At 32.6% G+C, this 24092-nt stretch overlaps 1 long non-coding RNA gene and 1 pseudogene across 1 annotated transcript; both read left to right on the forward strand.

Moving 5' to 3' along the window:
* Positions 1–24092, forward strand: part of LOC133185704 (angiopoietin-2-like) — an 85302-nt pseudogene that overhangs the window by 46120 nt on the left and 15090 nt on the right.
* LOC133185223 (uncharacterized) lies at positions 3225–5916 on the forward strand. The gene is made up of 3 exons (XR_009720888.1): positions 3225–3380; positions 4288–4419; positions 5736–5916. It is a non-coding gene; the product is annotated as an uncharacterized LOC133185223 (long non-coding RNA).

A 24092-nucleotide genomic window follows, 5' to 3' on the forward strand; every position in this document is an offset into this window, starting at 1 on the left:
TCATTAAATATGATGATGAACAATGAGGAAATTGATCTTTACATGCCTGTTATTCATGCTATAAAAAGATCAATAAGATTTTTCAATCTACAAATTTATTGCTTTGCATCAGATACATGTGTATGCAAGCTAGCAGCTATATCACCATGGTAACATATGAAACATATTTTGACTAGATGTGACAAATAATGGACAAAAACTGAAAAATCATCCATTTAAAATTTAGTTCCTTTTCTTTGAATTCAAAATTTTCAACATAAAATTGCCTTTTGTTTGTGTAGTGCTGAAATAATTTATGTCTTTTTTCCCTTTAATTGTAAGGGCAAATTTACAAATGTTAAGTAGAGGCACAAAATGGAATGTCAGTGTTAATTATAATGGAATGATAATAATGGAAATACTGAGGAAAAAAAAGTCAACAGAAAAGTAGGTGTAAAAATTAACAAAAGCCTGGGCAGGACTCCTAGCATGTCCACCCCCTGGCGTAGCCGTCTATTTGTCACAACAAAAGCCATTCTCTCTCTGTGTGTGTAAATTAAAAAAAGAAGAAGGGGCTTGGTCGGGGGTAGGTGAGTGACCATATGGAGAATCGGGTTCGTTTTGATCAGATGTGGATGATCGATGTGAAGACTCTGAAGCATAAGGGGTTTTATCACTCTCAGTGCCTACATTGTATGTGGTATGGGTCTCTGTGTGTTAAATGACACTGATTTCTTCGGAATAAAAAAGGCGAAGATAACAAACAGCGATCAATCTTAAACAAAATAAACAAATGATACAAATCTGTAAACAGAGCATAAACACGGACCCCCTGAAATACCAGAGGTGGAATCAGGTGCCTAGGAGGAGAAAACATCCCCATATTGATCAAGTAGACGGAACATTCCGTAGTCAAATTTAGTATAAAACAAAGACCTAACAATTCGTATGTATCAAGTCAGCCAAAATACGACCCAATGAACAGTTTCTGCCACATATCTCAAGTTAGATTTGTTACTGTTCATGTAACGGCTATTTTGTATTTCTTGATTTTTTCATTTTGTTTGACATATTTTGTACATTGCATAAGGACCCCCTCACGGGGGGAGCATGTGCCCAAAATTGTAAGGGGGCCGGTAAGTTGAAGAACTGCTTATTATAGTTTCATTACCTCCAGACCCTGGGTCTCCTCCCCCACATTGAGTTCCTGGTCCCGGTTTTCTTCCTTCCTTCCCGTCGCTGGTGTTCCTCCTGCCTCTGTCGTGCCTCTGTTCGAAGTTGTACTGATTCTAGTTCCCGTAATGATTCTCTTTCCTGAAAAAGTTATTTTTAGCATCTTTATGAAAAACCTCAATACAATAGCCTCCAGGTTTAATGGGATGCTGGGGACTGATTTGTATCTCCTTATAACCGATACTCATTCATCGATCAGTGTTTCAATAAAGTCTTTTCTTTGAGCATGTTTCATATAATATGAAACTGATGCAGTGTATCCAAATTTAATTTGTTTAAAATCAAATTAAATTCAATATATTTTTAAAAAATTATATACTATTGTACCCGTGCATGCAGACATATTTCAGATTCTCAATTGAAAAAAAAAAAAAAAACAGTTCTTAAGTTTACTGCATATACTTGGGAAAAGATAGTAATTGCACTGCACGATCAGTCTCACATCCCGATTCCAAAGTTTGTAAAGTGTTGCAAGTGGAAGCATCATTGTCCAGACATCTATATATAGAATTAAATATATTATTTTTCATAGCACTTCCGTATATGATGGTAAATTATTTTAAAGAGATTTCTTATCTCTTGTACATCGTGACAAGCCTGTGTGTGTCACTTTTGTCAACATATACACTAGATCTATTCCATTTATGATATGATCTGACTTCTATTCATTGTGATATTTCATTGATTTCATGATTCTCATACAGGAACAAACTCCTTAACAAAAGGGTGTAGTAAATTTCCTTGCAAAAGATATACTGTCAACATTTATTTGACTTGACAGAGACATTTAATTTATTTCATTTCTTTCCTACTCTTTTTCCTTTCTTCTTTGTTTAAATTATCAAAATTCGTATCTTAACAATGAAATATAAGTTCGCGAAAAGAACTGAGGTGAAGTAAAGAACTCAGAGTATAAATTGTCATTATGAGACAAATTAAACTTTAAGAGACACAGATTAAACTGATACAATGTGAATTAAATGGAATATACTGCGAATTATTCTCTATTGATATGGTTTAACAAGGTCATCATCACACAGAGTCAACTTGCTCAATCACAATTTTAGTATTAGAATATTTTATAAAAGCTATTGATATAAACATTTTAACCTTTCTTATCATTTATCATTGAATGAATTAAAAAAGAGGGATATAATAATCTACAAAATTTTAACGAATTTCTCTTACACTAAATAATAATGGATTGCTGAATGAAGCCTTTCATTATGTTGTTAGGACGAGCGCGTTTCTCACTGGTTTTCATTATCCAGTCAGACAGAAACCAGCACAAGTAAATAACTTCAATTTTTCAATCAATTTTAAGAATTCTGAAATTAACAAGTACCTTGGGTTACTTACATCACAAACAAAGCAGACACAGATAAACGTTCAAATATTAAAAGCAAGTAATGCTGAAAACGACGATTATCATTTATTGCTTTAAAATATCGCCACTTGTATAAAAACTGCTTTAAGAAACTTTTCGGTCACCCGTAAACACACAGACACAGTCGCATACAGGCGAGAGAGAGAGAGAGAGAGAGAGAGAGAGAGAGAGAGAGATGCTTTCTCTTTTTAATGAAAAGAGTTGAAGTTCTCAGTGTTACTTTCGGGAACATAATTTTATATTATAGACAAAGAAACTCAACGCTTCTGTTTTTTCTTTTCAATTACATCATATATAAACCTCATATGGGTACATACCTCTAATTATTTTTAGAATCGGTAGGAGAAGAAAGTAGTGCAGAAAAAGTTACAAGTTCCTTAATTTGCAGACCTGAATTTAAAAAACTGTGATAATGTATTAAACTGAGCCTCATACTTGTTGATAAAGAGTATGTTCCCTTGCAAAAAAGCTTGGCAGATGTAATTTATCAAGAAGATCAGCAGAATTATTGTATGTATTATAACACCAGTGAGAAGTCTTGAATTCCCCTACTTTCACTTTCATTTTCAGAGGTTAACGCAGACAGACGCATTTTGCCGGAAAACGAATCTGACATGCCACCTCGAGATTTTAACCAAGGAAAGACAACTTGATGTGCTTTGATTTGAGGGGTCACTCAATGCTGAACGAAAATTAGGGACATTGCTATGTGAAGAAACGTTAACATTGCCGCCTATGGGAAAACAATTAGTGGGCTGTACCCAATATGTTGAGCCTATTGGTAAGAGAAAATTCTCATAGATCTTTACTTTGTTTTGAACTCGGTGTTTACTATCATTTCCAATTGTTTAAATTTATGAAAGAAGCAAATTTTAATTTATTTATACATATTTTGAAACAAATCGATTTGTTACTTCCTCCCCCCCCCCCCCCCGGAACAGACAGCTTATGCACATATCGCCCATATTGTGTACACATGTAGCATGTAAATTAATTGTATCGATTTTATACAATTTATTAATTCAGAGCCATTAATAGATATTTAGAAAAGGAACAATTATTTTAAAAGTACATCCACCACTATTGTTTATTTTCAATACACAAAAATTCACAAATGAGGTCGGAATCAGTATTCAGTGAAGTTCAAGGTCAAAGTGAAAGTATAGTGGCAAGTAAGTTATCAAAACTGCTTAGTGCTACCTAGTACAGAGTCTTGCAGTATGTAGGTGATATGCATTTGTCATTTTATGAAAGATGTAAAGAAAAAAAAGGTTTCCATGCCTTATTACAATAATTGTAAATGAAAAATTTATTTTCATGAAATAGAATGACATGAACGAGGACATACATGTGCATTCTTTCAAAGAAGTCTGTCAGGCTACAGTTGTGTAGAAGTTTTAAAGCAGTGTGTGCGTGAACATGCACAATACATTTTTTTTTATTAAATGCATTACATGTATTTGTCTAATGTATAATTATTGTCAGTAAACATGCTTTTTACCTGTATTATTAATTTACATGTAATTTAACAATGCTGAGACTAATCAGTGCAAATTCATAATTTTCAATTGATATCAAATTATGGGCATAAAAGTAATGTGGTAGGATTGTGTGTGTTTGTTGTCTGTCTGTGAATGCTTTAGGTGCTGATAAATTATTGTACCATTTTTTAAATTGATTTTTTTTAGGTTCATGGTGATACAGGACAACTTCGAGGTTCATGCAGATGGTGTTTAAAACTATCAGTCAGTAAAAACAAACTCATTTGAACATATCTCGAGTCTTCACATGTAAAATGATGGCCGCAGTACTTTTAATATGTAAGTTGAATTTTCTAAAGCTTCTTTGTGTGTATGTGTGTGTGTGTGTGTGGGGGGGGGGGAGGTGTAATTAAAGCTTAGAAAATGTAGATTTTAAATGAATATTTGAGCTATGAAAGTGACCATCAAACTAGTATGTACATGTATGCTATATATTTTACAGCTAATGTATTTTGAAAAGAATTTCAAAACAATTACATTCATAGTGTTGTGTATGATAAAATATTAAGATTAAAAAATATAAGAGTTGAAATTTCTTTAATATTTGTCAGTCAGAATGAGCAATTCATTTTCCTACAAATTACAAAATGGTTACCATGGAAACAAAACATTTTCTGTAGACTATTTATTTGATCTGCTCATGTAAGTATTTTTATTATTTTAAAGTTATAATGAATATTTTAGTTCTAATTTCATCTTTAATTAAAAGTACGGGAAAAGTAACACTACATGTGTAATAAGCAATCCATTATTATGATGTCATTATGACGTCATAGATGAGTGAACTTGCATTGGCGTAAAAATTGCTTTGAAACAGATGAATGTATACAGGAATGTAAAGGCTTATAACTTTTTTATTCCTACACCAATTTTCCTGAATGATACATCAATGGACAGGAAATAATGAGTACTTTCTAGTTTTACTACTTTCGGGGTATTTGTAAACTTAATTTTTTTGTCAGTCATGGAGAAACAATGAATTCAAGGGTGAGGGATGATAAAATTTTGTGCAAAAATGCATTAATATTTTGAAATAAGAGAAATGGACCCATATGAGTGCTTGATTATGATTTTGCTTGATGTATTTAAAGTTCTGAAAGAGAATAAAAATGATATAAGTACATTAATAGGCTAACCGATGACTTCAAATTGGGGTGCAGTTGTGGCTAGATGGAAGCATTTTAAAAGGATTTTGCATATACAACTGTGTATGCTGTAAAATCTTTATTAATGATTGAATTTTCCTGAAATTTGGCATAATGTCACTACGTAGACTGTAGTATGACGTTTAATGTAAAATGTTGTAAAATCCAGAAAATACTTTTTCATATTGGGTACATACCTCTAATTATTTTTAGAATCGGTAGGAGAAGAAAGTAGTGCAGAAAAAGTTACAAGTTCCTTAATTTGCAGACCTGAATTTAAAAAACTGTGATAATGTATTAAACTGAGCCTCATACTTGTTGATAAAGAGTATGTTCCCTTGCAAAAAAGCTTGGCAGATGTAATTTATCAAGAAGATCAGCAGAATTATTGTATGTATTATAACACCAGTGAGAAGTCTTGAATTCCCCTACTTTCACTTTCATTTTCAGAGGTTAACGCAGACAGACGCATTTTGCCGGAAAACGAATCTGACATGCCACCTCGAGATTTTAACCAAGGAAAGACAACTTGATGTGCTTTGATTTGAGGGGTCACTCAATGCTGAACGAAAATTAGGGACATTGCTATGTGAAGAAACGTTAACATTGCCGCCTATGGGAAAACAATTAGTGGGCTGTACCCAATTACTTGGGTTTGAAAAGATGCATTCCAGACGTCAGGTTTATCAATTTCATATTAAAAATTCTTGAGTTTATGTTTATGGAGATAGTTATTGTAAAAAATTAAAATAATCTACAGATATTTCGACTTAGAAATTTTTACCAATCAAAGATTAACGACTTCACAGTACAAGTGCGAATTGCTCTTCAACTGTACTATGCAAGAAAATTGTTGAAAAGCATATTGGACAGTCGTTGCAGTATTTGTTTCTGTTAGGCGCCTAAGTAGTTATATGGTTACATTCCGACTGAGTTTGTTGTTTTTAAAACAATTGTAAACAATACTAACAAATTAGTGCCCAGTTTAACTCTACAAATATGCATCAATTATTTGCTTTGAAAAGAAAGTTTTACATGGGTGGACGCAGATTCCTTCTCCAAAGGGTGGGGAAGAAAGGGGGCTGGGAGAGTATGACCATTAAAAATACGGATTTTATCTGACTTGTTCTATATGACAAGAGTAAACCCTTTTGATTATTTCAATGTTGTGATGGAAATCGACAATTATTGTGGGAAAAGTTTTATAATATTCAGTGGAGTTTGGTGCTTCAACCATGGTCTGAACTCAGACATAAACATGACGTTTCTCAAGTCCTCAGTGATTGGTTCATTTTGTACGAGAGTGCGAAGTCGCAAAAATATAAATCATTGAAAGATGCGTTTGTGATTATTATTCACATATACAGGACTGGAATGAAATTAAATTAAAAAAAAAACCAGGCATATTATCTACGAAAATAATTATAATCTATAAAGTTGTAATCAATTAATCTTAATACATTAATTTCATTACCCCAATCACACAATAAAAAAATATTCATTCAGTAACTTTTGTATTACGGACATTTGGTCTTTAATAAGGGGGGGGGGGGGATCTCTCCTATATAACTTAATAAAATATCCTATTGTACACCTCTTATTCAATGGTCTGTTTGGGCATAGCAAAGGATGGACTTTGCTCGCCATTATAATCATGATGGAGCTGGGAAATGTATCGTTTTTTTAGCTCACAGTACCTCTAGTTTTAACCTATTTCAAATAATTTTATCAGAAAAATAAATATGAAGCATTAAAAGAAATTGTCATCTTAATAAGACGCATATATGGTACGCCAAGTTAAAATAAAAAGAGCTAAATGTAGTAAATGTAATATATGGAGATAACGAAAAGTATTTTAGCTCAAAAGTCCATTAAACATTACAAAATAGGTGCAGAGCAAACACTGGCCTCCAAAACATCAGAGGTGGGATCAGGTGCCATGGAGGAATGAGCATCCCCTGCCGACCGGTCATACCCGCCTTGTGCACCTTGTCATGATCAGGAAATAACGGAAAAATTCCGTCGACAATTCAGTGTGTAAATAATGGCCTAACAATTCGTGTGAAAAACGTCAGTCATCATTTGACTCAATGATGAATTGTATTTGCTGACAAGGTCATTGTATCGACCATATAACTTACGAAATGATGACTTTAAACGAGACTGCTGATATTTTTGTTTCATCAACTTGGTTGTCAATAATTTACCTCGTTTTAGAAATTGTACATGTACATACGTAGAGCATGCTCTTGTGTATCGAATCAACTGAGAGATATAAACCCCGTATGCTGGTGATGAAGGTATATTGCTGCATAAGTAAGGGAAGTTGACGATTGAAAAGTTAAAGTCATCACGTTTTTCATAAAGCTTGGTTGTTAGATTACCATTTACGTCTTTTTCAAGTAAAATATCCAAATATGAAGCAAATGTTTCAGAATCTGTAGTATCTTTTATCTCAAGCTCACCGGGATATATCTTATCGAAAAAAGAATGGAAATAACCATTGTTAATTGACAATACGTCGTGGATTTATCTAAATGTCGAGTTGAAGGACACAGCAAGTGTTTTCTTCTTTTCAAGTATAAGATTTTGGACAGATTCTGCTTCACATGAATACAAAAAAGGTCTGCTAATAACGGGGAGCAATTAGTACCCATGGGAATTCCAACAGATTGTTGGAAGACCTAGTCTCCAAAAACCACATAGATATTGTCAATCAGAAACTCAAGCATCTTTTTTAATGTCAACTTCAGAGTACTTGTGTGTACAATCAGAATGTTTTTAACAAAATAATTTTGCAATTGACCAAAGAGAAGGTAAGTAAATTTACGAGTTCTATTTTTATTGAAAAAGCAGCTGTCAATGATATCAAAAAGCCTGGATTTTAATTTATCGTGGGGAATGGTTGTGTATAAAGTTGAAAAAGTCATAAGTTTTTAAGCTGTTGATTTTGGTAAAATCTTGTGATTTCAAATTTCCCAAATGAGGTTTTCGATTGTAAACTTGTGAAATTGGCCTTATATAGCAAAATGTCTTGCGTGTAAGTAAAAACATTTTTATACAAACATATATTATGTTTTAGAAAGCTGTCATAATTAATTTGAGCAAAACAACTTCATGAGCATATTCCTACTAAATGATTTTTACACAAAATATTTCTCAATTTATATCTATAGTCTTTCTTAGCCTTAGTACGTTTGAAGAATTATATTTAAGTAACCAATATTGCAGTTACATATTAAATCTGAATGGAATTTTATCTCAAGAGGCAAATGAATCCCCCATTGTCAGTAAAAACTTGACATAAAATTATATTATGTGCCTTCATTCTTTGGTATATATGTTCAGGATACAACACTGTGTAAACCTTGCTTTATGGACTTTTTATAACAGTTATTTGATCTGATTTGAATTTCATCCTATATCTAATAATGTAGAAAATGATCCATGTTTTAGAAATCTTCACTTCTTCAGCTTAAATTTAATAGCCTTTAAGCATTGAATCATTATTTTTGAAAGATGTAACGTTAGTCTCATAACTGCAACGGTGTGTGCAAACAAATTGAGTTAGCGTAAATTTGATTTTCGCTTATGACATTGCACTTGTACGGCGTTAAACGTTTGTGACGTCAGAATAAAACGCATACGTTAACCTTTTGACCCCCCTTCCGTGTTATGGTGTTTTGAACGCCGTAGGTTTCCACACACTTTATAAGCACGATACTTGTGGAATGTAGATATTGCTTAGGAATCTCTAGAAGTTTTCAATTGATATTGTATTGATAATCAGAATTAGAATTATGAACACATCTGTCATACGGAATCCTGCAGACAAATGGCGGTAAAATCTTTGAACTCATGGGGAGAAGAAATTATTGTGGATTTCTTAAAGTGTACAAGTCCTTGGAGATGTCACTCGCAAGCAATTGTCCAAATGAAAGGTGAAATATTCTATGCGAGGTAAATTATTTGTTGAGAATTTCCGTCCATGATAAGGAATGTCGATTTAATTCAGGAAACCCCTACCCATGCACCAATTTAACGATTTGACAGTCTTAATACATAAAAACTAATAATGAAGCCTTAATAAGGATCTCTCAGATTTTTAATCAAAATACTTGTAGATTAATTTTACATAATTTTTTGACTATGGGTTTCAGTAGATATTCCATTGAGCTTTATTTTTTCAAAAGACATTTAAAGCATTAGTTTTCAATAGACATGCCATAAAGCATTATCAGTAGACATAAGGTATTTATTTTCATTAGACTTAAACTCTTTGATCAAAATTACTGATCGTTGTCTTCAAATGTTTAAATGGTCTCTAAATAGGAAATCTGAGAAGCACACTAAAGAATCAAAATTTTCTGAGTATAAAGCACAAATAATGAAAATACTATAAATAGTACGCTTTAATGTTGATCATAGATTAAAAAGGTGGGTGATCCCATCAGAAACCCAAAGAAAGAAAGCGTTACTATTGAAAGAAAAGATACTGATTGTCACGTAAACAAACCTAAGTTAATGTTTGTCTTAAGCTTGTTTAGACTCATGGCAAAGACACTTTAGACTTGTTATACGCCACATCTGTGAAGTTTTCATTTCATTCATTAAATCGGGAATCTGTTTCTATAATATATGTATATGCCTTCACCATCATCATCACCAGATCGGTCGAGGGCTTAAGCATCTTATTTATGAAAAGGGTGAATTCCTAATTTTTAGTTAGTTCTGTCCAAATTCAGATATATACATCATTTTCCTCAGTCTGTATCTTTAAACATTAGCCTAACTTTTATATATGTGTATAAAGTAACAGTTACTTAAAGATAGTAAATTAAAAGTTTGGAATTTTGGTTTAACGGATCTTGCCGGATTTATCATTAGTAGTTATATGCCCTTGCATTTTACAAAACAGCATTTAACATTAGTACATTTCATCGTTAAACCAGAGATAATTGCTAGATATCAACATATCAATGTAATAATTATGTAATTATGTAATTATGTAATAATTATAATTATTATATTATCAATACGTGATGTATAAGTCTTCTTTGTAACAGAGGAATAAAGTAATGAAAAATCAGAGATTCATTCCTTGTCCCCTTCCAAAAAAGAAGGTGCTTAATCCTCTGGACACTTTGTGTTCACTGGCCAGAGTTTTGCAGCTTCACATTTTATTAATTCAAGTAAGAGTGCATATCATAATGTGAAACAAAAAATAAAATAGTTTGAAAAAGTGATAATATCAGTAACAGACAATTTAAGTCACTTTTCTGATATGCACACGAAGAGAGAGAGAGAGAGAGAGAGAGAGAGAGAGAGAGAGAGAGATTCTGTGATGTTTCACTTGCAAAAAGAGGTGAGGTTCTCACTGTTACTCTTCTTAAAGAACATAAATGTATAACATTAGTAAATGAGCTCAATGCCTCCTTTCAGATACTTAAAATTGAAAACAATCTTTTCAACAAGCGATTATTGGATCTGACAGCAAGAATCTTGAATATCTTGTTTATGGTTTTTATCATAAAATTCCTGTTGTAACTTATGTAGCCACTTATTACTGCACTTGTAAAATTGGTAGATGTTTCATAAAAACAGAGTCTTAATGAGAAAATTGCATTCCCAGACAATCAGCTCAATTGCAAACAAAACAAATCAACTCTTAAAATAAATATAATGTTTAAGGTCAGTTGGCACGCAATAAATGAAGATTATTGATGTTATTTTCCATCTGAAAATATGATTTATATCTTACCTTATTTCTCAAAACTATGTCAGAGATAAACTGAAATTTTAATCATATAAAGATTTTCTGGCTTAAAATCAATTTAAATAATTATCACAGAGATAAAAATGCCACACATATTTTAACATATACTTGATTTGTAGATGTAAGAAAATCCTAGAATAGACAGGTAGCAGTGTAGAATCAGGTAACTTGTCCTACGTGTTTCAGGGCGTTTTGATTGATTGATTGAGTTTAGCGCCGAGTCGGCAATCTTTCAGCCATATTTCGGCGGAAAAAAATGTCCAGAACAAACATGAATTAAAGGACATCTTAACAAAATTTCTTCTGTAGATGAGGTTTAATTTGATTCTCTGATCATAACCTACAGTGGGAAAAATACTTGAAAATTTGTGAAAATTTGTGTATGGTTACATATCAATGATTCCAGGTTTTTAATTTCTTATGATATGGGAGTTTTAAGGGGGATACTCTCTCATCCTTCCGATAATAGGATAAAATAGCATTAACATAGTCTTAGTTGCAAAACAATTGTGTGTTTAGCTAAACTTCTCTGGTATAAATATATTTTATTCGGTATCTATGAATCAGGTAAACGTACCTTTCGTATATCTTATTTCATACCACAGAGACAAATTTTGACCATTTATTTAGAAATTTATCTAGAAGTCATTTGTGACTAGATGAGGTACTTCAAAACATTCTTGTAACAAATTGCAAGCTCAAAAGGCTATTGGAAAAATACAGATTGGGAGCAGAACAAACACGAACATCTAAAAACATCAGACGTAGGATCAAGTGCCATGAAGGAGTAAGCATCTTCTGTCGTCTGGTCACACCTGCCATGTGATCCTTGTCTTGATCAGGCAAACCAAAAAATCCGTTGACATTTCAGTGTGAAAATAATTGCTTAACAATTTGTAAGAAAAAATTCAGTCAACATTAGACCTAAAGACATGTTGTATTATTTAGAGGACAACGTATCAACCATAGAATTTGTGAATTTGGCTCTAAACAAGACTGTTGATTTCATTCTATCATCGACTTATTTGTCAATAGCTTGTCTCGTTTAGAAATTTTTTGCATTAGAACATATTCTTGCGCATTGAGTCAACTGGGAGACAAAAACTCCATATGCAGGTAAAAATGGTATTTTGCTACATAAATGAGGGATGGTGACAATAAAAAAAATTCAAGTAATTAGGTTTATCATAAATTATTGCTGTTATGTTAACTTTAATTTCTTTTACTAGTAAAATATCCAAAATGACAATAGATGTGGCAGACTTGGGTGTTTTTCATTTTTAGATCGAATCAAGTAGCAATGAATGTTTTTTAATTGATAAAATGTGTCGATATATCTAAATGTCGAATTGAAGGCCACAGCAGAAGTTTTTGAATAAACTCTGCATCATATGAATATCAAATAAAGGTCTGCTAATAACGGGGCGCAATTGGTTCCCATGTGATTTCTAATAGATTGTCGAAAGACTTGATCTTCAAAAACCAAATGATTATTGTTCATCAGAAACATAAGCATCTTTTATAATCAGCTTCGAAGAATTTTTGTACAATCATCATGCTCTTAAACAAAATGATTTTGTTCTCTGATGATGCTTAAAATTTACGTATTTGTTTCTTCCTAAAAATACCGGTAGAAATGAAAGATTAGACAGTTACAATCAATATAGGATTAAAAAGCACAAAAAGGCACAATATAAAAATTTGAATATTAAACATACGGCTCAAGTAAAACTATTTATGGAGAATTTTAAGATTTAAAGGAACACAAAATCGTAATAATTCTTATATATATATTTCCTATCAAGTAAATTGGGGTGCATGAATTATACGGATGTGTTGTATCAATGAAGAAGCCTTATTTATTTTTATTTTCCTTTTTCCATACCATTTCAGGGTTATTTAGAATTTTTCTCACATCCTTTGTTTTAAAATTTCAACAAAGATAGATTTCGTATGATACGAACGCCCTTTTAATCCATGAAGACCACTTACCATTCGTTCAAGGAATGTTTTATGATACAGATATTATTTCTTTCACAAAGACTTTTCGCTACATTTTTCCTAGTATACTTATATTTTATAGAGACTGCACTTGGAAAACCATTTCATACATGTACTTCATCATTTATTACTTACTGCGTAAAGACCAGCTTACTTTTACACCTAATTGAAAAAAAAATGGCTGGCACATTTTCATTTGTCCATTTAAGATACTTTCCGATACAATCAAACATCGTAGGGACTAAAGCTATTCAAAATTGAAACAACTTTTGGATGTGGAAACGCGTCTAACACGAGAAAACAAACAAGATATACTAGAGAGTATTTACATATACAGTGTTAACAATGAAATACCAGAAATATGTGATAGGAGAGAGAAGGAAGGGTGGGAGAGAGATTCCTTCTTAATCCTCATACATATATCTGTATCAAACCGACAACCAATCAAAATTTAGACACCAGAAAAAAGTACGCCACGATATTTTTTCTACGCACTTTAGAATTGTGTTGCTTCTTAAGGTCTAGTGCGCTATAAAATAAGGAGTAATCCAAATCTGCCGAACAAATCAATTCTTCACTTGAAGGAAACACGTTAACCCCTGAGATGGGAGCTTTATATTTCATATGTATAATATTTTCCATGCACATGACCGAAACATTCGGGCAATTATCTTTGCTTCAAAACAGAACCGTTGGTGAAAACGGTTTATTGCCTAGTACCGTATCAGGTAAAGCGTCCAATTTCTTACGGGACATTCTGAATCAAGAAAGTCTTGTACGTTTCTCTATGGTTCAAAGAATCCAGACTTTGGTTATGGATGCCATAGACAACAAAAACGATAGACAGGTTATAAAGACAAAGCTTGGGGATGTTATTAAAGAGTTACAGGATTTAGAGACAAAAGACCAGAGAATAGAAACAGAAAACGCTGAACTTAAACGAGAAATGAAGGCTTTGAATGTAACATTAAATAACACAAAATTCATTTCAATGGAGGAAATTCGGAATCTTAACGAGACAGAAATACACGCTCTAAGAACCCACTTTGCAAGTGATTTACAAGATTTGGTGAAAAAAGAAGAGCACATATCGGCAAAAATTATATCTCTGAATGAGACAGAAATAAGTAATCTTAAAAGGCAAACATTAGCTCTTCAGAAAGAGAACCTGAATCTTATTAAAGAAAGTAGAACAACTAAAAGTCAACTTGAAGCTATTGAAAGGAAATTAGACGCTTTAAATAGCTCTTATTCCGTGTCTGAAATAGAAATTCAAAAGAAGATTAAAGTTAATCTTCAAAATAATAATATACTACGAGATGATCTCCAGATGTTGAAGAAGGTATATGATGATATTCGAAGTGAAAGTGTGGTCCTCAAGAACAATACTCTAGAAGTGACTGAAACAAGTGAGTCATTAAAAGATCAACTGAATCAGATGAACGAGACTTTACACAAAATCAGTGCAAGTAATATTTTTGATCAGCTTGCATCAGCAGAAAACATGTTTAGAATTTTCTCTGCCTCTGTTAATAAAAGTTTTGAAAATTTTCGTGAGGATTTAAATGAGTCAAGTCTACAAATGGCAGAGATTTCTAACCAGTTGACCTGTAAGTATAAGATGCATGTAACATAAATCAAATATTTAAAAGTTAAAAACTGAAAAACATAAAAGGTACAATAAACAATAAAGGATTGTTGTGATTTCAGATCGTTCTTCTGTTCCAAAATACATGCAATCTTTTATCCATATTATAATTGATAGATTTCCAAAGCACAAAATAAAATAAAACAAGTACTTACTGACAAAACGTCAGACTCAAGCTGTAGAAAGACAACTAAGAAGTGTCAAAAATATCTTAAAATGACACAAGATGTAGGCTATTGAATTTCATCTTCTGCTGAATAAAAAACATGTACTAAGAAACAAAATGCATGTACACACAAAGTTGCATATACCTGAAATAGTTTTAATTTTTTAAATCTTAAATTCATATATAGAACTGAAAATTACTATAATCAATCTTACTACTTTTCAAAATTAATGTATTCAATACGTCAATTATTTTCAGGATTATTTTATTATCGACCGCAGCAGCGGTTGATCTATTTCTGCTTGATTTAGAAAGCGCACATGGGGAAAGGAAGTGTTATTTTTTGTTGTTTTGATAGAATATTTCCTTATTGATAGCTTGTATTTCAGTAAAGAGTATGTAATTTTAAAAAAAAAAGTTTTCTATTATCTCCTAATTATTGTCGTTAAAACATTTTAATTTTATGTCAATTTTAATCAATATAAAATTTATAATTTTACAAACAAATTCTTACAAGAAGCATGAGAATGTATTATGTATAAAAACAACTAGTCGATCACAAGTTTCCGTAAAATTACAGTATTTATAAAATTTGAGAAAATATAGCTACTTTATTTTGTTTTGAATTTGCTACAGGTGCGAATGACATAACGAAAAATTTTCAGTATTCGAATTACAACTCGCTTCGCCGATCAATGGCAAACCTCGTTTAATATTTGTACATAGATTTTATTCATTCATTAGCGTGTTCAAGATCCGAATCTACTCTTTTATACACTGTACATATATCCTGATATGTAAACAAATACATATGGAAAATTAATAAGATTGGACCGGGGTTTCTCTGATACAAACATTTAAAAAGGAGGAAGAATTCAAATAGTGTTACATCTTAAAATTTAAAAAGTAAATTCAAGGACTTTGCTTTAATAGGTAAAAAGGTCTTCACCGACATCAGTTCTGTGCACCCTGGTTCGTAGGGCGCAATATCAGTTCGGGGAAGTTAAAGACTTGACAAATTCGGGTCATCTTAAGCTTCCAGAGGGGATACGACTGTTAATGAGATTAGATTTCTAGTTTATACTTGCAAAAATAATACTGAAGGGCACACCTGTAAATTACCTTCATTTTCTACAGTAATGTATATACTGGCAAAATTAATGGAAATCTTCAAGAGAGATGTCTTTTTTTCAAGGAGAACTACATTGTTAAAATCTGGACAATATTATAAAATCTGAGCTCGAGCAAAACAGTTCACAAGTGGAGTATTTGTGATAAATGGATGACCCATTTAATGGTCAAAGCTACATACATTAAACAATATATGTATTGATTAAGTTTTGATATCCAAGATGTGCATTTATCATTCATATTTACAGTTTCAATAATTAGACATAACGCAGAATTATAATGAAAAATTAACATGTTTCAAAATAAAAGAAATCTTTTTTATAACACGTTTTTTCATAACAAAATAGAATTCTTTTAAATTTCTGACAGAAACACAGGCCTATCGTCGGCGTATTGCAGTCCTTTTTTAAGGACAGCAACTGTTTTGTGCTATTAAACTACTATCACGCAAAGTAGGTAGAACATTGTAGAGAAATGATAACGATGGGTTAGCGATGTGTCACCTTTCAGAGTAACCATGAACTCGTCCTAGGATGCATTGACGGCCGTTGTAAAACTTACCTGAGATTCCTACATGTACGCAAAGGAAAGCCCGAAATTCCTGTACAGAACCTGTTGCGGCTGCAGAGCATTACTCTTTATTAAATCGTCATAGAATAGAATCAGACATTTAACACTAAATGTCTTTGAATATACATACATTTACAAGATAAGCTTCATTTTTGTGTCTAGAAATGCTTTTATCTGCATAAATAATATATTTTCGTGTTTTTAAACTGAGTAAACCGATATCCTAGCATCGTTATAGATAACTCAAGCCCCTCTAGGGATTGAGTAGTAAAAATTACAAAATTTAGTTTCCTTTTGCCCTATATGAGTATACCGAAGTATGGAATTAAATCAACTTTGTGTATAGTTTTTGCCAGGGTAACATTTAAGAAAATGAATTTATTTCTTATTTGCAATAAAAACAAAAACATGCATATAAATACGCTTAATATATTTTAACCTCTAATTATATAAATATATTATTTATTGAAATATCATCACATTCTGAACATAACGTAAATGCTTCTTTTAGAACAAACATAATTATCACACACACACACACATACACACAATTCCCGCCTTCTAACCTTCCAAATAAAGCTTTTGTCAACGCTGCACCGGTGGGGTACGGTTTTGAAGTCATCATATTTTTTGTTGTACGGATACTCAATAAATAATCCAGATCCTTGATTTTCTGGTCGCTCTGAATTAGTCATCTGTAATAATATTGAAGGCCTAATTTGTAGAAAATGGCATGTCTTGTATAATTATAAATTATGAACATATATTATTTTTATTAGTGTTTAGAGCTGGCTATAGTTATTGCGCGGATATTTTACGGAAACTTCCGAGCCTAAGGGGAAGAGATGGGGTTTATCCATTAAAAATAGCCTCCAAGACAAAGTTTGTGTACTGTGACATGACAACGGAAGGTGGAGGGTGGACGGTAAGATAAACCAGTCTCGTGATTAACCAAAAAAAAAAAAAAAAAAAAAAAAAAAAAAAACTTCTTTTTTTAAATTGTAAAGAGATGTTTTCTGCTATTTTCATAACGATTAAATTTTTTCATCAAACCTACGTAACGTCAAAAAAATAAAATAAAAAATAAATAAAATAAAAATAAAGAGACAAATAAATAAATAAATAAATAAATAAATAAATAAATAAATAAATAAAATAAAATAAAATAAAGAAGCAACCATCTTTAATGTTTCAGGCCATACAAAGAAGACAGGACGGGTCTACAGATTTTTACAGGACGTGGTCAGAATATAAACAAGGATTTGGGGATCCCTCTAAAAACTATTGGATTGGTAAGATAAGTTTATGTTAAATTTAAATGTTAAGGTGTCTCTTTCAATGTGTGAATAAAATAACAACGAGTTATATAATTATATATGAACTTTGTTAAATGTATACATAGAAGGTAGGATTTTTTCCTGTTATGCAACTATTATTAAATTTTTTTTGAAAGGTTTGAAATAAGAGTAAATTACATGTACAACATTTTCTAGTACCGTGTCTATATATTGGATTTATTTCTTCGATATCTTTAAACCTTTAATTTCCATAGAACTATAGTAAAGTAGTTTTTAATCTTTTACTAGTGTTCAAACAAATGGCTAGGAAATGTGAAACATATATGAAAACTTAGTGTGAGAGGTAGTGTAAATTGTGAATTGTTCAAATCATATCCCCCAGAGGTTGGGTGGGACCATTACCCGGCAAATAAAATCAAAGTTCAACATTATAAAGGGAAAAGATCTTTAAGAATCGTCTCCTCTAGAACTACCAGATCAGAAAAGATGAAAGTTTAGTGAAAGCTTCCTAACATAATATAGATTGTAAATTGTTCTAAATCATGGCCCCCAGACGTAGGATGAGGCCACAATAGGAGATCAATTTTTTACATTGCAGTATATGAAATAAACACAAAAACCAATAATATGTCAACAACTCCATGTTGCTTTTTCCAAATTGAAGACCCTAAGTAAGAGTTTGCTCAATCCAAATTGAAATAAAATTTTACAAAATGCGTGTAACAGGAAACGATTTTTTCCTGTAACTGCAGGACCAAGTTAGACTCATTAATTTGAATCAAATGCATGTTGCATGGATTCAGAGACTCCTTAAATTAGGGTGGATATAAAACATAATTTCACAATTTTTCACTATAAATTAAATTTTAAAACTATTTTTTTTTTTAAATCTTCCTCAGACCTTACTCAGGTGAGCATCGCGAGAGGCTGATGGTCCTTTGTAATTGGACTTTTGCGAGGAGCGCTGACTTTTACAGTTAACAGATTACTTTTACACTAGGACAATGTACGGAAGCTCTTTTACGAAATAATTATTTAGCTCAACATTTAATTAAAAGAAAATTACGGGTTATTTCAAAGCACATATAAGTTGCCCTTCAAGAAAACAACAACCACCCTATCCTCAACTCCCGGCCTTCACATGATAGTACCCCTAACCTATACCTTTGACCACTAGAAAGGTTTTCTTACCTATTAACAATTCTGTTCCTCCGTACATGACACAGGTTTAAATGTCAAAGTGAACCGTCAACTGTAAAAGTCTGAACTTCTCGCAAAAGTCCATTAGAAAATCAGTCTCTGCGTTTATTTCATTTACGTAACAGCTCATTGAAAGTGTGAAAATTTTGTGTCATAAGGTTCAGATATGCTTTATGGAAGGCCATATAGAATCAAAATGTACAAAAACTTGATATTTAAATCCTCTGAAAATACATGAAAGGAAAATTTTGTTTCAGGCTTAAGTATTCTGTTCACTGAACATTTTCCAGATGATTAAACAATAATTCCAACACAATTTTCATTACCTTTTGCTATCCAAACATTTATATACACTGGAAAGGAAAGTTAGAAAAGAAAACCAAGGCAATTAAGTTTTATCTTTGATAATAAGGTAAGATAAAACAAATTTTGCTCTAAATGTTTTATTTGAAATACGTTTAAAAGATCAAGAACACAACAATAAAATAAATACAAGAATAAAGTAAAGTTACATGCATATATTTGCCGGTATTGTAGAGCGAAACCTTCCCAAATAGTGAACCTTCCCAAGACGTCTTACTCTAGAGTGAACTTTCCTATCTAGGGAGGTTTCACTCTAGAGCCATGCCATGGTTGCATTTGTTATATTTTTCAGAGAGATTGACAAGAAAATCTTGAAAATAATAAAAACAAACCACGAGTTTTCATACAGAGATCAAACTACAGTTATCTGTACAATGTCATTGTGTTATATTTATCAGATATAGTATTTTACGGAATGTACGAATTAATTTTTTATCAGTTGATGAATAATATAACTAATATGTTAAAACAGGTAGATCAATACTCAAAGCATTGCTATCTCTTAGCAATTATTTTCAGAACAGCACAATATTTAGGAACTGAAATACCTTTTTTATAAATATCAACTCCTACTGGATATGTGAAGCCAACACAAGTACTGTTTCCATTTCTGTTTGTTTTTAGAAACATCAGGCGGATCTAGATCTGCAATTCATGATCTTTAAATAGTAACACAAATCTACATGTTGTTATATAATCAGTCATGTTTGAACATCAAGTTATAGCCAATCAGAGAGCTTGGAATGACATAGAAAAATTATGTGAACCTTTATTTCATAATCTATTCAACATGAGGACAGTACACTTACGTAAACCATACGAAATAATGATATAAAATGTAATGGGAAGAGATCAAAGGTTTTAAAATATTGCCCAGAAACGAAAGTGTTAAGCATGAATGAACTAGCTATAGAGTGTTCCGAAGAACACACGTGTCGCCTGCTTTATAGTAAAATTAAAAAAAAAAACAATAAATACGGGCCTAGCAGGGTGGCCAGTTTTTATTGATTTATTCCTTTATTTTGGTTCTCTACCAGCAATAATCATGATTTATACGAGGGGTGATCAAAAAGTTAGCGAACTAATTGAATTACTTATAAGAATGAAATATGAAGATAACGAACAGTATTCAATCTCGAAAAGCCGATGAAACGTTACAATTTTGGAGCAGACCAAACACGGACTTCAAAATTTAGAGGTGGGAACAGATGCCATGGAGGAGTGAGCATCCCCTGCTGACTGGTCACACCCGTCGTATGCTCCTTGTCATGATCGGGAAAAAACCCCGGAAAAATCAGTAGACAGTTCAGTGTATAAATAATGACGTAACAAGTAGTATGAAAAACGTCAGTCAGCATTTGACTCAATGATAGGTTGTATGTGCTGTCAAGGTCATTGTATCGACCGTAAAACTTGCGAAAAGATAACTTCAAACGAGACTGTTGATATCCTTGTTTCATCAACTTGTTTGTCAATAACTTGACTCGTTTTAAGAAATAAGAATTTTAGAAATTAAGAAATAAAATGAAGTTTCAGTGTTCATTATTTTTTAAAGTAGACCTCTCCGATTTTAATGCACATCTGTATTTGTTCTACCCACGAATCACGTAATCCAGGCGGTCACGTGACATAATTCGAAGCGAAAAGATTTTTCTGAGTCATATTTCTTACCATGCAAGTTATTTTTTTATGACAAGAACAATGCATTTGTCGGAAATGGCCAATTCTCGGCAATAGGATGGGTGGAAAAGGATATCTCTTCCCAGAATTAGTATGGTGACCACCACAACCCGAGTCCTCTCTCTCCGGAGCGTCGTTTATCATATGTGGATAAAGTATGGGTGCCCTTTTCATATCTCATATGTTTAAAGTCTAAAGTAATCGATATTTTAGGAATTTGATAATTATAGTACTGTTAAGATATTCAGCGATTTTTCTAATTGTAACTTGGCGATGTTTCATAACAATTAAATTCCTCAACTAATGACACATCTTTTCCCCGGCATGCTTTCGCTGGGCACTAGAACAAACATCATTTTTAACCATCTCACAGCCTTCACTAAAACAATCAATGCAATTAATGATTGAACTTCTGGTAAGTCTTTTGTCTTCATAAAACTTGTACAAATTATCATATTCTACTGCAAAAATTTTTCAAGATATACGTTAAACTTTACAGCCGTTCGTTGCTCGAGTACGACTGAGACAACGACTTTTTGTCACAAGTCACCTACATATTGACGTAATTTTCACATTGTGACTTCACAAAAACGGACTAAAACATTATATAACATCTGTTATTTATGGAAAATGTGTATGACTATATGCGTGCCAATTTTTTTTCTGATCTGAGTTGAGGATTTGTAAATATAGTGATAGTTCGCGAACTTTTTGGTCACCCCTCGTAATATCAAAGAAAAATAAACCATGAATATTAAGACCAATAAAATAGCATTTATCATATAAAATCTGACGATAAAAATAGAAATATGATTCCCCAACCTTCAAAGAAAGAGTGAATAATGAAATTGAAATTACATAAAGGAAATACTTATTTTTATTTAAAAATAAATACGTCTTTAATCCAACTATCCTCCAATAGAGATTTCAGTTTTTCTTTACTGCAGAGATCTACAACAATCCTTTTGTTATACCGATCCCGATGTATTGTCACAGTGATTAAATTTCAGTTTCTGTGGTTTCTGTATAGCATACCGTTCCAAAGTACTTTGTTATGAGCTCATAAACATGATATATAAATGCTTATAGCAAAAACCTGCCTCACAAAATCAAAAGAAACACAAGTAAAATCAGCCGTCCGGAGTGTTTTTGCAAGGAAGTTCAAACGTCAAGGTCAAGTGAATTGTAACGCAGGTAATTTTCAAGATGTTTTAAGTCAAACGGTGCACATGCTAAATAGCATAGACTTACCTCTTAAATGTCAGAAATATGCTGTGCAACGGCTCAATAAACTAATTTGAAAAGGTCAAAGGTCAAGTTCAAAGGTTACGAGGTCAGTAAGCGTGGAATCGACAAAAGGCAAATTGTCTAGCAATATATGAGCAAAATGTCAAATCCATACCTTTTTACAGTCATCCACCGTCACGGTAGCTCAATCGATAGAGCGCTCGCTCCGTGATCGGGGACCCGTGAGTTCACCGGTATATATGGTGACGTCTCTATATGAATGAAAATTCTCGAATGAGACGTAAAACAACATTCAATCAATCAATATATAGTCTTCCAAGATATAGGATGTGACTGCCGGACAGATGGACGGACGGACGAACAGACGGACGCCGGGTAAAGTAATTCATAAGTGTCACTATGCTCTGCAGACGACACAAAAATTAGTTAGTCGGACGGCCAAACGAACGGAGTCAGACCCAAATTAATATCCTCAGCAAAACGGGAGAAAGTAATGCACCATTATAAAGGTTTAGAATCTAAATTATCTCTTTAGAGTGATTGTATCATTAGAAAAAGCAAGATTAAATAAAGAGGGAAGACCTGCTATGGGGAAAGTCTGATGCTACAACTAGAAATGGGGTAGGTCTTCCTGCAGTATATCTCTAGAGTGTAACTTCCCCGGGGGTCTTCCTGCTCTAGACTCAGAATCCGCCGTGGTGGAAGTCTCACTCTAGATCCAGACTTACGGGGAAGGTCTCACTCTAGAGCCAGACGTCCGAGGGAAAGTCTGACTATATTGGAAGTCTCACTGTACAACACCGGTGCTGTAAAACTCCCCACCTCTAGTGAAACTTCTCCCGGAAGTCTTGCTCTAGGGAAAAGTCTAACTTTAAAGCAACACTTCCCCTAAAGAGCCAACCTTCGTCCAAAAAGTATCAAAAAAGAGTTAAAAAGAGAGTAAGTCTACCCAAATGTAAGGCTCAATTCATAAATTTCCCCCCCCCCTCCTTCGCAAGATTGGCTCGATAGTGATACACTCCCTTTAGGAATGGCCCATTATGATTATGTTTCCCTGTTGAAATCTTCCTCTAAAGTGAAACATCCTCTCCCCAATGAAGGTAAATTCTAAGTTCTTTACTTATTGGAAAGAAAAAGGAGCATATCAATTTTACCTTTTAAGTATTAGTTTTATAGGAGTCTCTGACTATGATGGAAAACTCACTGTACAACACCGGGTCCGCTCTTCTAAACCTCTGTTTTTATCCTTTCAAAAATATTTATTGCTGAAAGTGAAACTTCAAGAGTACTGTGCAAAAATTATTCGAGAAGTGGTGTAAATCAGATGTGGATACTTAAAAATTCCAAAAAAAAAAACTTTTGGCCAATTTGAAATCACAAGATTTTACCAAAATCAACAGCTTAAAAACTTTCGACTTTTCAACTTTATACACAACCATTCCCCACGATAAATTAAAGTCCAGGCTTTTTGATATTGACAGCTGCTTTCTCAATAAAAATGGAACTCGTAAATTTACTTACCTTGTCATTGGTCATTTGCAAAATTATTTTGTTAAAAAACAATCTGATTGTACACACAAGTACTCTGAAGTTAACATTAAAAAGATGGTTGAGTTTCTGATTGACAATATCTAATATGTGGTTTTTGGAGACCAGGTCTTCCAAAAATCTATTGGAATTCCCATGGGAACCAATTGCTCCCCATTATTAGCAGACGTATTTGTAT

Source organism: Saccostrea echinata, unplaced genomic scaffold (assembly GCF_033153115.1).
Source record: "Saccostrea echinata isolate AGI-Se365-2 ecotype Australia unplaced genomic scaffold, CSIRO_AGI_Sech_v1 ptg000012l, whole genome shotgun sequence".
Lineage (NCBI taxonomy): Eukaryota > Metazoa > Mollusca > Bivalvia > Ostreida > Ostreidae > Saccostrea > Saccostrea echinata.